Source organism: Ruditapes philippinarum, unplaced genomic scaffold (assembly GCF_026571515.1).
Source record: "Ruditapes philippinarum isolate M1 unplaced genomic scaffold, ASM2657151v2 ctg21162_1_1_1_1, whole genome shotgun sequence".
NCBI classification, from domain to species: Eukaryota; Metazoa; Mollusca; class Bivalvia; order Venerida; family Veneridae; genus Ruditapes; species Ruditapes philippinarum.
This window is the reverse complement of record NW_026860892.1, coordinates 1-12,039: the sequence shown is the minus strand read 5'-3', so window position 1 is coordinate 12,039 and position 12,039 is coordinate 1. Positions and strand designations below refer to the sequence as shown.

Sequence of the window (12,039 nt, the reverse complement as noted above, 5' to 3'; positions counted from 1 at the left end):
ACCAGAAAGTAAATGTTAAATCTGATTTAGTCAAACTTAATGGCCTTCCAAACACTTGTAAATCGAAAACTCATCAACTTTCAAGAGGCAGAAATATTATTCTGTGCTCAGACCGCCATTGTTGTTGTTGTTAATCTTCACCGCATATGTAGGCAAACCTCTGTGTAGTAAACAGAACCTCTGTGTAGTAAACAGAGAGTAACAATAATCCTCCATCGAATAATCCTCCATCAACCTTTGTACAGCTGCACTTAAATTCACAGTTACTCCTGCACAGTAGCTATATATCTTATACAACCTATACACACCGATTCTGTAAAAATATACTTCTGTTTACATTTTTTTTATTTACCTCCCCTTTTCCGGACAGACTAATTCCCGTACCTTAAATTCCCGGTCTTTGCTGCATTTATGGAGACGGCCCACTGAATTTTCGTAATATATATCCTATAGTAAATCCATCACATTTAAGGCTAAATTCTGGACAAAGCAAATCCGGTACCGAAATATCAAGACCATTTCTTTAAACACCAATGCAGTCCAAGTAAATTTAGCACAAAAAAAATAATACATTAGCCCTTGGAGTTTTTCTGCAGCTTTTAATTTCTGTAATCACTATAAGAATATTCCAAATAGTAACTGGTGTGTATTCTTGTGCATAGTACTTCCTGAAACCTTCCACCCAGAAATGAAATCCTGCAAAAATACATCAAAAACAACCTTTAAAGTACTCAGAAATGAAACTTTATGTACACAATTACTAAAGATATACTTAAAATATAACCAGTATCAATTAAGATGACTTGAAATAGGCCATTTCAAAATTTAAAAGAACTTCTTTCTAGACTACAACGGGCTGGGTCTAATTCCGTACCGGGTTGAGACCTAAATGAATCCAAAATTTAAGTTAAGCCAAACTTTATACTCATTTCCTAGTAATTTAGTGTTATACAAGTACAATCATATAGGTTTGACATGTCTCTAACAAATTATATTAACGCAGTACAATTTCTTAAATATGAACCTTCATGCAAAAATTCAGGCTCGGCCAATAGAATTTTACGCAAAAATTTATATTACAAAGTCTGTCATATCTTTTGATTCTGTGAATGGATTTTCTTCGAATAAAGTTATATGTTACCGGCTAATGTCATACAGTTATTTTTATGAAAGAATAAGACCTTATTGCTTAAAAATTGTAATAGAAACTCCATTTCTTTAAATGAGAGCATGAAATTTTGGGTTAAAATACAAGAAATCACAATTAAATGTGCTTTTTTCATAACTCTTTCCTTCAATATTGTAATAAAACTTACTGATTATGATTTTTACCTATATACCATGGTAAATAAAGTAAAGAACCAACATACACACAATACATTGTTTGCTTAAGATATCAATAAAGACAAACAGAGGTAATCTTAAGGTTAGCAAAGAGGTTACCATATCACCATGGGCTATGTCTTCTGACAAAGTAAGATTAGCCAACTCTCACACAAATAAGGCTTAAAAAAGATGACACATACCGTCTCCCACTTTGAATCATTGAGAAGTCTTAATATAGTCAGAATTAGAGAAATTTTCTCCTGATATACTGTGAAATCATTTGTATTCGTGGGCATGAAATTTCGTGGTTTTACCAAAACAGGCATTTTCGTGGGTTCTTAAATTCGTGGATTTTCATTTTCTTGTAAAAAAAAAATAAGTAATGGAAAGTAATCTTTCACTTAATCACCGCGCTGTTTTACTTACCCCGTGTATATAACACAGCTCTTGTCAATAAATTTAATCCTGGCCTCTGGCAGTAACACAATTACTGCCGATAATTGACTGCAATTAACACCTTTGTGTGACATGATATGCAGCTCCATTATATGCCCCTATAATTCGCCAATGTAAACATCGCATAAATTATACGACATCTGCCAATTTTTAACCAGCCAGTAAAAAAGTTAACACCCCGAATTAGTCCAAAACTACACACTACATCACATCGACTGTGTAAATTTATATGCATATAAATTAATACCAGTAAATGGCTCAATACAGTTACATACATGTATGTGTGCATCTAGTGTAAAGACGACGGCTTCTTTGATATTTTTCGGAATAGCAGTCACACAAAAACATATTGAAAAAAATATATTTAAATGGATCATATAAACACTAGTCGTTAAAAGTTTTATCGGGGATAATTAATGCACTTGGTTCCCATATTTACTCGATTATGTCACGTATTCTGGCTAACACAATCAAGTAGCCTACAACGATCAAGTAGTCCCCTGATGTTTACATGCGACGAACATTTGTGACAGCAAACTGAAGACATACAATCGATTTTTCTTTTCAAGTGTCTTAAATATTGCAAAATTAAACTATTTATGGATTTAATTTGTCACTGACCTGATTAGAATATACATTCATACCACAAATATCGGCCGGAAAAGCGCCGACGCATGTTGAGATATATGGAACAGAGACATTTTGTTGGGATAAATTTCGTCGGGTCTTAAATTCGTGGATTGACCTATCCACGAATGACCACGAAAATTCGTGCCCCACGAATAAATGATGATTTCACAGTACATTCAAAATAACTACCAAATATTGCCCGAGCATTGGGAGTCGCTACTGTCAATAGCTGAAGTTTCAAACTAGACATAAGTAATTACCATCTCAATGTGTCCTGACAAAGCTGCTGCCAAACTGAGCTGAAGGAGTCCTTCCATAGATCTTTACCAGGATAAGGTAAGGTCCTGTACTCAAACCCAGGCTTTGGTAAATGCACAGTCTGAAAAAGTATGCAACACTAGTACATGCCTAAGAAAATTATAAGAGCAGAGGCATTTATGCTGTAATTCTGATGTCTGAAAAAGAAAGAAAATAATGTCTTAATTAATCAATGGCTAGATTTGCTAATTCACACTGGAGAACATATATAAATATTGTGTGCTGAAAAATGCATGCCTGTATGAAAATAGCAGTTTAGACATTGTAAACCTAACCTAATTTAACTGCTGTAGCAGCTACAACAACAACAACAACAATCATATCAGCTGTGTTATTCTAAATGAGCCAATTATCCATAAAGTACACTGTTTAATAACTAGAAAATGTGTATATATAAATAGCAAATACATTCTGCAACACAGCAAAACACCAAGTTTCACTACATGTACACTGAAAAATGCCTATATTCCAAAATATAAATCACATTTGTCCTGTTCAATTGTCAGTTCTGCTTCATTGAAATACAAGACAATAGTGAATATTTACATACTGATTACTACAGCATCAATCCTTTGCTAAAACATCAAAACATATAATGTGTGGTCCATATGAGCAATAGGCTTCTATGGTGCTTGTTCGAAATCCCAATGGCCGGTGCTTCTTGGGCCCCTAAGATCTCTGGGAATGAGCTTGTCATTCACTTTTTTACCAATGTAACCAATCTGAAACCACACACTCCCCAATTCCTTTGCAATGCATAGTTTATCCATAATTTAAGATGCATTTCTCTAAAATTTATCATTTTTTATATAAATCTTATAAAAATAAGCTAGATTTATAGTATATTGCTAAACACAGGGTGCAAAAATAAGATTTATCAATTAATAAACTGCTTTTTACAAAATTTAAATTTCATTTTTTAATTTTAAATTCATTTTTACAGTTTTAATTTAATAAAAGGTGGTTAATCTTTCATGCAAAAGCTCTGTACCCTTCTCCCTGCTTACTGACACAGTAGCAGACATCTACATTTGAAGGGGAGATAACAATAACAACATATGTCCCAATTTAAAATGTCAAAATTTAAATTTTGAAATAAAATTTAAAATTGTCAAACCTGTCAGTTATCATTTATTTTCCTGACTTCTATTCATAAACACAAGACTGATGCAAAGTTTCATCCATATCCATCAACCACTTCCCATTTTCTCATTTCTTATATTTAGGAGACGGCCCACTGAATTTTCGTAATATATATCCTATAGTAAATCCATCACATTTAAGGCTAAATTCTGGACAAAGCAAATCCGGTACCGAAATATCATGACCATTTCTTTAAACACCAATGCAGTCCAAGTAAATTTAGCACAAAAAAATAATACATTAGCCCTTGGAGTTTTTCTGCAGCTTTTAATTTCTGTAATCACTATAAGAATATTCCAAATAGTAACTGGTGTGTATTCTTGTGCATAGTACTTCCTGAAACCTTCCACCCAGACATGAAATCCTGCAAAAATACATCAAAAACAACCTTTAAAGTACTAAGAAATGAAACTTTATGTACACAATTACTAAAGATATACTTAAAATATAACCAGTATCAATTAAGATGACTTGAAATAGGCCATTTCAAAATTTAAAAGAACTACTTTCTAGACTACAACGGGCTGGGTCTAATTCCGTACCGGGTTGAGACCTTATGCAGTTTAATATATGATGAATAAGCAGAGTAGAGTGGGAAAGGGGAGGGGGTGTCAGAGTTTGAATATTGAACAGGCTTAAGGAAAATGGTAATTCATGTACCAAAATTGGAAACCTGTGTACTGTACAAGAAAGATTTGAAATATAATTTCTTAAACCCTACATCAACAGACCATTAAGCTGGGTTTTTTCTTCCTTATTCACTCTACTACATATACCTCTTAGAAATATTCCTAGCTTATATCATTTTTATGTAGAACTAAAAAAATAAACCCCTAATAGAAAATATTCCTTATATATATATAGATCTATTTTATGTAGAACTAACAGGGCTTTTTTTTCACAGGTTGGGAAAGCAGCCCAGCCCTTAATTTTGGGGAAAAAATACACGGTATATTTGCAAAAGGGGAAGAAAAAACTTGATGTAAATTCAATTTTTGGGGAAAACTGCATGATTTTAAAGAATTTTTCTTTGGGGAAGCAGCCCTATACCGGCCCCTGCTATAGAAGGAAAAAAAGCCCTGACTAACTAACACATACTGGCAGATATCTTCGTTCAAATTGTGTAAACAATACCTTCAGTAGTTTTCATTCATCAACTCATTTTTAGTGTTTTATACACACATTTTAACAAAACATAGCTTCCAATTTTTATTTAATAAAAAGCGGCATCGCGAAAATAAGTGACAATTAAAAATTTACCTATCCCCTGCGGTAACATTCACAATTCTTGTTGTTTTTTATTTCAATTTTATTAGATTTAATATTTTTTTCTTATTTAAAGAATTTTTAATCAGTCCTTTCAACAGGCATGATAAAACGAAATGGTTTGGGTACGAGTTGATTTCTGTACATGTACTATGATCAATTGAGGCTGTCTAAACTTTAGGACTAAACAGTATAGAAAAACAAATAGTACAACTGTAAAGCCTATTAAGCTGCAATGAATTATGAGAAGTAATATAGCATCAAAATTTAGATTCTTTTACCTTTTTCTGCTTCCGCATTCCTGTACTGTACCACGCAGTAAAAATGTCCGATTCCAAATTTCCTTTAATGACTTCCGGTAAGTAAGCAGATAACCTTTACAAATTTTACCTGTTTATAAATTCATAGTGGATTTTAAATATTTCTTAAAGGGTCTACATCTACTAATTAACAGCTTAAATAATATTTCTCATTTTTTGGCATTAATTTCAACCAATAGAAATGCAGTATTCCAGTTTCGTCATATCTGACCAACAATTGAGGACACAATAATTCGCCGAGTGGGAAGTTCAAAAATGGCTATTTTTTTTAGGTCGACGCACAACCCCGACACACCCAATCGAGGACATAACTCGATTACCATTTTTTTACATGTTTTAGCAAAAACTAAGCATTTTTAGAGTATAAAATATTTTTGTCAATTGAGAATGGGCTCAATTGTCGGTCATGTCCTCACTCGTTGCTGTTATTCCTGACAAATGTCCTCAGTTGCTGGTCCTTACAAGAGCGCACCAACGCACACGCCAGTCGTTATAATGCCATTATATGCAAGCAAGCGCACCGCAAATGTTACTGTGGCATTTCCATGACAATATAATAAATGCTCATCTTACTTCGAAATTCAACCCAATTTTAGTTTTATATTTTAGTGTGTCCTATTTAAGACAAAAAAACATTTGAAATTGGACAGATACTGTACATAAACTCTTTATCTTCCGCATTCTTTCTTCTTAAGAGAAGGGAGACTTTGTGTGATGAAACTGAGTCGTGACTTATTTCACGCATAGACAAACGAAGTAGAGGTAAACAAGACTTAGTAACTAAATGTAGTAGCAGACGACAGAAAATAAAATATTTGTGTCGTTAAATGGAGCAAAGTTTAGTAACAAAATTGCAAATATGTTAACAGTTGAATATCCGAAGCACAAATCAGTTTTTATTTGTTTGGGGCGTCAGACCAAACAAATAATGGTAGCGAAATTTCAGACTCTAATGCTGTTAATTGCAAGTGCCGAAAGTAGTCCGCTTTTTGAAGCGGTTACTTCCCTTTATATGTAAGACTTAGGCCGAACAATTTAGGGGAGATCACTGCGTAAATATGGTCACATGACAGGCGGATTAATTTTCAAGCAAAATAATTCCCGAATGGTCGAAGATTTCTAATATTGCTTTATTATTTATAGATATACATGCTTATAGTAAGCGCCATGGTTATTTACACAAGTGTTAAACAACAGTTAGCGTCGTTACAAACCCTAACTAGAATAATATGGTTATCTTCAGACCATTAACATGTAAATTCAACGCGGCCGAGGGGTTTGCACGCTCGCTTAGGAAGTGAGAGGTCTGGAGTTCAAATCCCAGTTAAGGCAACTCATTTTTTTTTCAAATTGTTTAAGTCAAATAAACATTGGATCGAATATCAGTGTTGCAATTAGTCTTATAGCCAATCTACTAAAATTAAAACGCTGGAAAGCATTGGTGGCACTATACAAAAACAAATTGTTTTATAATCTCACAACCTTCACCTTTCTGACATTATGAGACCCAAACAAATTCAGCGCCTTCTGTGCTTTGATTCTGAATGTTCTTGGTATAGTTGTTAAATGACTTATTAAGTTGCTTATTTTTGTGAAAAAGTTGAACCTAATGCATAAATTCACAAAGTAATGCCATGTCTGGAATTCTGAAATGTTTGTCTGTTGCGACAAAGACTGAAACGTCTGGTCGAAGCAAAATAAATTGGATAACAAGTAAAATTGAAATGATTAGTATACTTAAAATAAATTTAAGACAATATGTGCCGAGAATAATATTGGTACGAATTGCATAATGATCGAATGATATTGATTGATCAAAGTTGTCTTTGTTCCCTTCCAGATTCAATGCTAGCATACGCAGCATCATAATAAATGTGGCGAAAATTTAAGGTGGAGCCGAACTTCAACAGAGGCGGAGCAAATGAAGTGAGTGACACTGCATCAGTCGTGATCGACTATAGACTGGTTCATTGGCATGTTATTTATAATGTAGATGAAATTAGATCATGATATTCAAACATGGCACTAACACTTCAGATAAACGTTTATTCTAATGTGACATGTTGTACATCAAAAAGGCTATTTTATTAGCAAATTTGAAAACAATGTGATTTTGTTAAAACAAAACAAAACATACACAAAAGTCTAAAATTTTCCCCATTGCTGTATGGACAAATGTATATCTACTACACGCCGCGTGTACGCGGCGTCTAATAAATGTCGTTTCGCTTTCTTTTGGTATTTATTCGATTACTGTAATAACATGCTGCTCCTCCTTCCGTTTGAACTAGTTATATTGCATCTTAAAACATCTTGTTTGGCAATATTGACCTGAGAATCTGAATATTCACGAATTATAACTAGATAACTGCAAAATTGGTCAACACTAATAAACTATAGAATGATATATTAATCAATCAACAAAGAATTACTAATCATTATAAATATTTAAATTACCAAGACGCAGTACTAATATAACTAAATGCAATAAAACTTATTGCTAACCCATATGGGCTAGGGTGGGTGGGCAAAAAAGACTTGAAACGTGTTCACAACTACAAAATAAGTAACAGAATTGCGAGCAAGAGCAAAACAACCTATATATAGGTAGTTAAACATCTTATCAAATTCAATGACACAAATTTGAATTAATCCAATCAGAAGTCTAAAAATTTAAAACCCACGAGATAAGCTGATATAACCAGAGGTCAACTTGATTCAAATTAAAGCTGTATCACTCACAAGAATTAATCGATTTTAACAGGTGTATTAAAATACGCTACTGCAGTATATCAATTAGTAAATAGTAATAAATTACGGAAACTAACGAAAAGCTTCTAAAGTCTCTGGTCAATATTGCCTTCGTTTAACAGGGAAAATAGCGTAACGGGAAGGAACTTCATACTACTTATAGGCTATTTCAATGTTAAATTGTCCGATCAATTACAGCCCTTTTCAAAATTAAAGCAAACAAGGTTCTTCACGATTTACCTAGTATCTGATACAAATAACAAAAATCAATGACCTCTGGGGCAGGGTCAATTTTTACCCTGGCTTTTGTTTGAACAAACTTGGTAGACATTCACTAGAAGATGTTCCATGCCAAATATCTAAGCTCTAGGGCCTTTGGATTTTTGCAAGAAGATTTTTTAGTTTTACTACATACAAAACCAATGACCCCCCTGGGACAGGGCCAATTTTGAACCTCTAGAGGGATTATATTTGAACAAACTTGGTAGACATCTACTAGAAGATGTTTCATGCCAAATATCATAGCTTTAGCTTTTTCGTTTTTCTTTCGGTTGCCATGGCAATCAGAATTTAAGCATGGAATGAATGGAATTCTTTTGAACAAATTGGTTACATGCAAGAACATTCCTGCTTAGTTTAAATAATATTGGCCTATTGGTGTGTATGAGGAGTTGTTGTTTTAAGAGTTTTTACCACATTTTTGAAGTACAGCAAAGCGGCACTAATGCACGATAAACGCAGTGATCACAGAAACTCACCCTTGAGCACGTTGTGCTCAGCTGAGCTAAAAAAACAACAATAAATAGGTCAGTGATTTTATTTTAATGTAATCAATTCTTATTTTCCTGGTAAATATATCTATTTTGGTTGTAAATAAATAAATAATCTTTTTATACCTTTGTTTTACATTTTATATATGAAATAGACAAGGTGGGTAAACAACAATAATAAAGTAAGTATTGGCTAATTTTACATAAATCTCTAAAAAGAAAATTATAGAAAATAGTAAACAAGAGGGCTAGATGGCCCTAAATGGCTCACCTGACCAATCGATCTCATCCGAGCAATAACCTAGACAAGCATCTTGACCAAGTTTGATGACAATTGAGTCAAAAATGTGACCACTAGAGTGTTTACAAGTTTTTTTTTCCATATTTGGGCAGTGTGACCTAGTGTTTGACCCCAGATGACCCATATTAAAATTTGAACTGGAAATCATCAAAACAAACTTTCAGACTAATTTCCAGGATATTTGGATCAAAAATGACCTTGACACTGCAATTACTCAGTTTTACCTAGACAAGCATCCTGACCAAGTCTGATGACAATTGAGTCAAAAATGTGACCACTAGAGTGCTGACAAGGTTTTTCCATATTTGGGCGGTGTGACCTAGTATTTGACCCCAGGTGACCCATATTTGAACCTAGCTTAAAAATCATCAACACAAAATTTCAGACCAATTTCCAGGATATATGGATCAAAACAGTAGCCACTAGAGTGTTAACAAGATTTTTCTATTTTTAGCTCCTGTGACCTAGTTTTTCATCCAGTATGACCCATATTCAAACTCATCCGAGCAATTACTTAGAAAATCATCCTGACAAAGTTTGACGATGACTAAGTCAAAAATGTGACCACTAGAGTGTTCACAATGTTTTTCCATATTTGGGCGGTGTGACTTTATTTTTCACCCCATGTGACCCAAATTCAAACTTGACCTAGAAATCATCAAAACAAACTTTCAGACCAATTTCCTGGATATTTGGATCAAAACTGTAGCCATTTGAGTGTGAGCAAGAATTTTTTTATTTTTAGCTCCTGTGACCTAGTTTTTCATCCAAGATGACCGTGTTCGAACTCATCCAAGCAATTACCTAGACAAGCATCCTGACCAAGTTTGATGACAATTGAGTAAAAAATGTGTCAACTAGTGTTAACAAGGTTTTTCCATATTTGGGTTGGTGTGACCTAGTGACCGCTAGAGTGTTAAAAAACAAATGTAGAAGCTAAAAAGTCAGATTTAACATCCAACAATTTAAGTATTATTTACTTTCACTTAAAAAAAATTTCTTTAAGAGTATGTGCAGCCACAATTATGCCAAAACTTTATAATCTTCACATATCTTACTATATATATGTATGTAGTGTACATCAACATGTAGCTTTATACAGCAACACTGCATGAACTTAACTAATTTACAAAATTTAAGATAGATTTTTTGTCCAAGTATAAAGACAATCATTTCATGTATTACAAAGTAATAGTCAATCATAATGGGGGTTGAGGTGGAATCGAGTGAAATACAATATTTTGACCATCAAAATCAAGGTAATTTCTGACGTAAGAGTTATGTTGAAATATGAGTACAATCCATACATAAATTATTATTATAGCAAGCTATAGTAAATGTCTTCAAAGTTAAGATTTGTGCGGCTATAGTTAAACAGTAGAATTGTTTATGTTTCAAAAGGGACATAATTGTGTCAAAATCCACATAAGAGCTATAATTGGTCTTAAACAATGACCTACTATGCTCTCAAATAAATGTGTGAAGTTTCCATTGAGATACCAACTTGCATGCAAAATCTTAAAAGAAGCTGAGGCCTGGGTTAGCACAATATAGCTCTCCTTGTTCTTTGAATAGTCAAGCTTAAAAAAAGGTCTGATAATATTGGTTAAGCAGTCTACCATATTTCAAATCTGTGAAAATGCTATATCTAATACATCAAAGAAAGATGAAATACCTTGTTTTTTTCAATCTAAATTTTTCTACAATTTCATTCATTTCTGCCCGTGACATAGGTTTGGTACACTTTTCTTTATATATCTCAAACATTTCACCAGCATGTTCTTTAAAATTTGACTTTATGTGTTCCTCTTCAAATTTAGGATAGAGGTCATTAGTTTTATCAAAATAATTTTCAAAATTCAAGGCAAACCAGATACTAAAGATAGTGGAAAAAATTTAAGACGCGTTTGGGCCCGATCACTTTGAAGATATCCAAATCATCTGTCATTATCAGACTATCCAATTTACAGTTGTACATAGTTATTCTTATAACTTTAGAAGTTGCAATAAAAGACGGTATAAAGGAACTGAACAACTTTTGATTACTGCTCACTTCTGCAAATGCATTAACAATTGTTTGCGCCAATATCTGTGACAATGCATGATCACTTATTGCATTCTTTTTCTCTCCTTTTCAACACTGCTGTCATAATCTTCACCTGACTCTGAACTCTCATCATCTTCAACACTTTCAGTTCTCATTTTCTTTTGCAGTGGTTCAGAACTTCCATCCTTTTCATTGGAATCATTCTCTTCAGATACTATCTTGACTACATTTCTTTTCATAAATATATCTGCATGCCCATGCCACACATCTCCATGACCTGATGGTATACAAATAAATAGGTAAATTTACTTTGGTAAATCAACGCTGAAGGGACATGCATGAAAACATTGAGATTGTATAAAGTTCAATTTACTAACAAAACTCACACGGCAATCCCTGTAGATTGTGAAGTTATTCACAGCAAAAGTAGGTGAATTTAGCAATATTTGATAAAACTTGTTAAAACTTTATAATAAAGGGACATAATGATCATATTTAAGGTATATTCCTACATGTATGATATCTACTGTATTATATGAGCCGTTCAATCGGTGAAAAAAATTTTTAACGCTTCCAATTATAATTTTTAATTAAAGCTAATTTATTAATTAAAGATACATGCATATCAAACAGTTACATTTATTGTTTTCAGACTGGGATATGTCTGGTATGTAGCTCCCTGATTGAATATGCAAAGCGAAAATAAAGGGT

At 33.2% G+C, this 12,039-nt stretch overlaps 1 long non-coding RNA gene across 1 annotated transcript; it reads right to left on the bottom strand.

Annotated features, from left to right (window-relative positions):
• Positions 1-387: 387 nt before the first annotated feature.
• LOC132713781 (uncharacterized) lies at positions 388-4,233 on the bottom strand. The gene is made up of 3 exons (XR_009623481.1): positions 3,848-4,233; positions 2,673-2,791; positions 388-696 (listed from the first exon to the last, which is right to left on the bottom strand). It is a non-coding gene; the product is annotated as an uncharacterized LOC132713781 (long non-coding RNA).
• Positions 4,234-12,039: the final 7,806 nt, after the last annotated feature.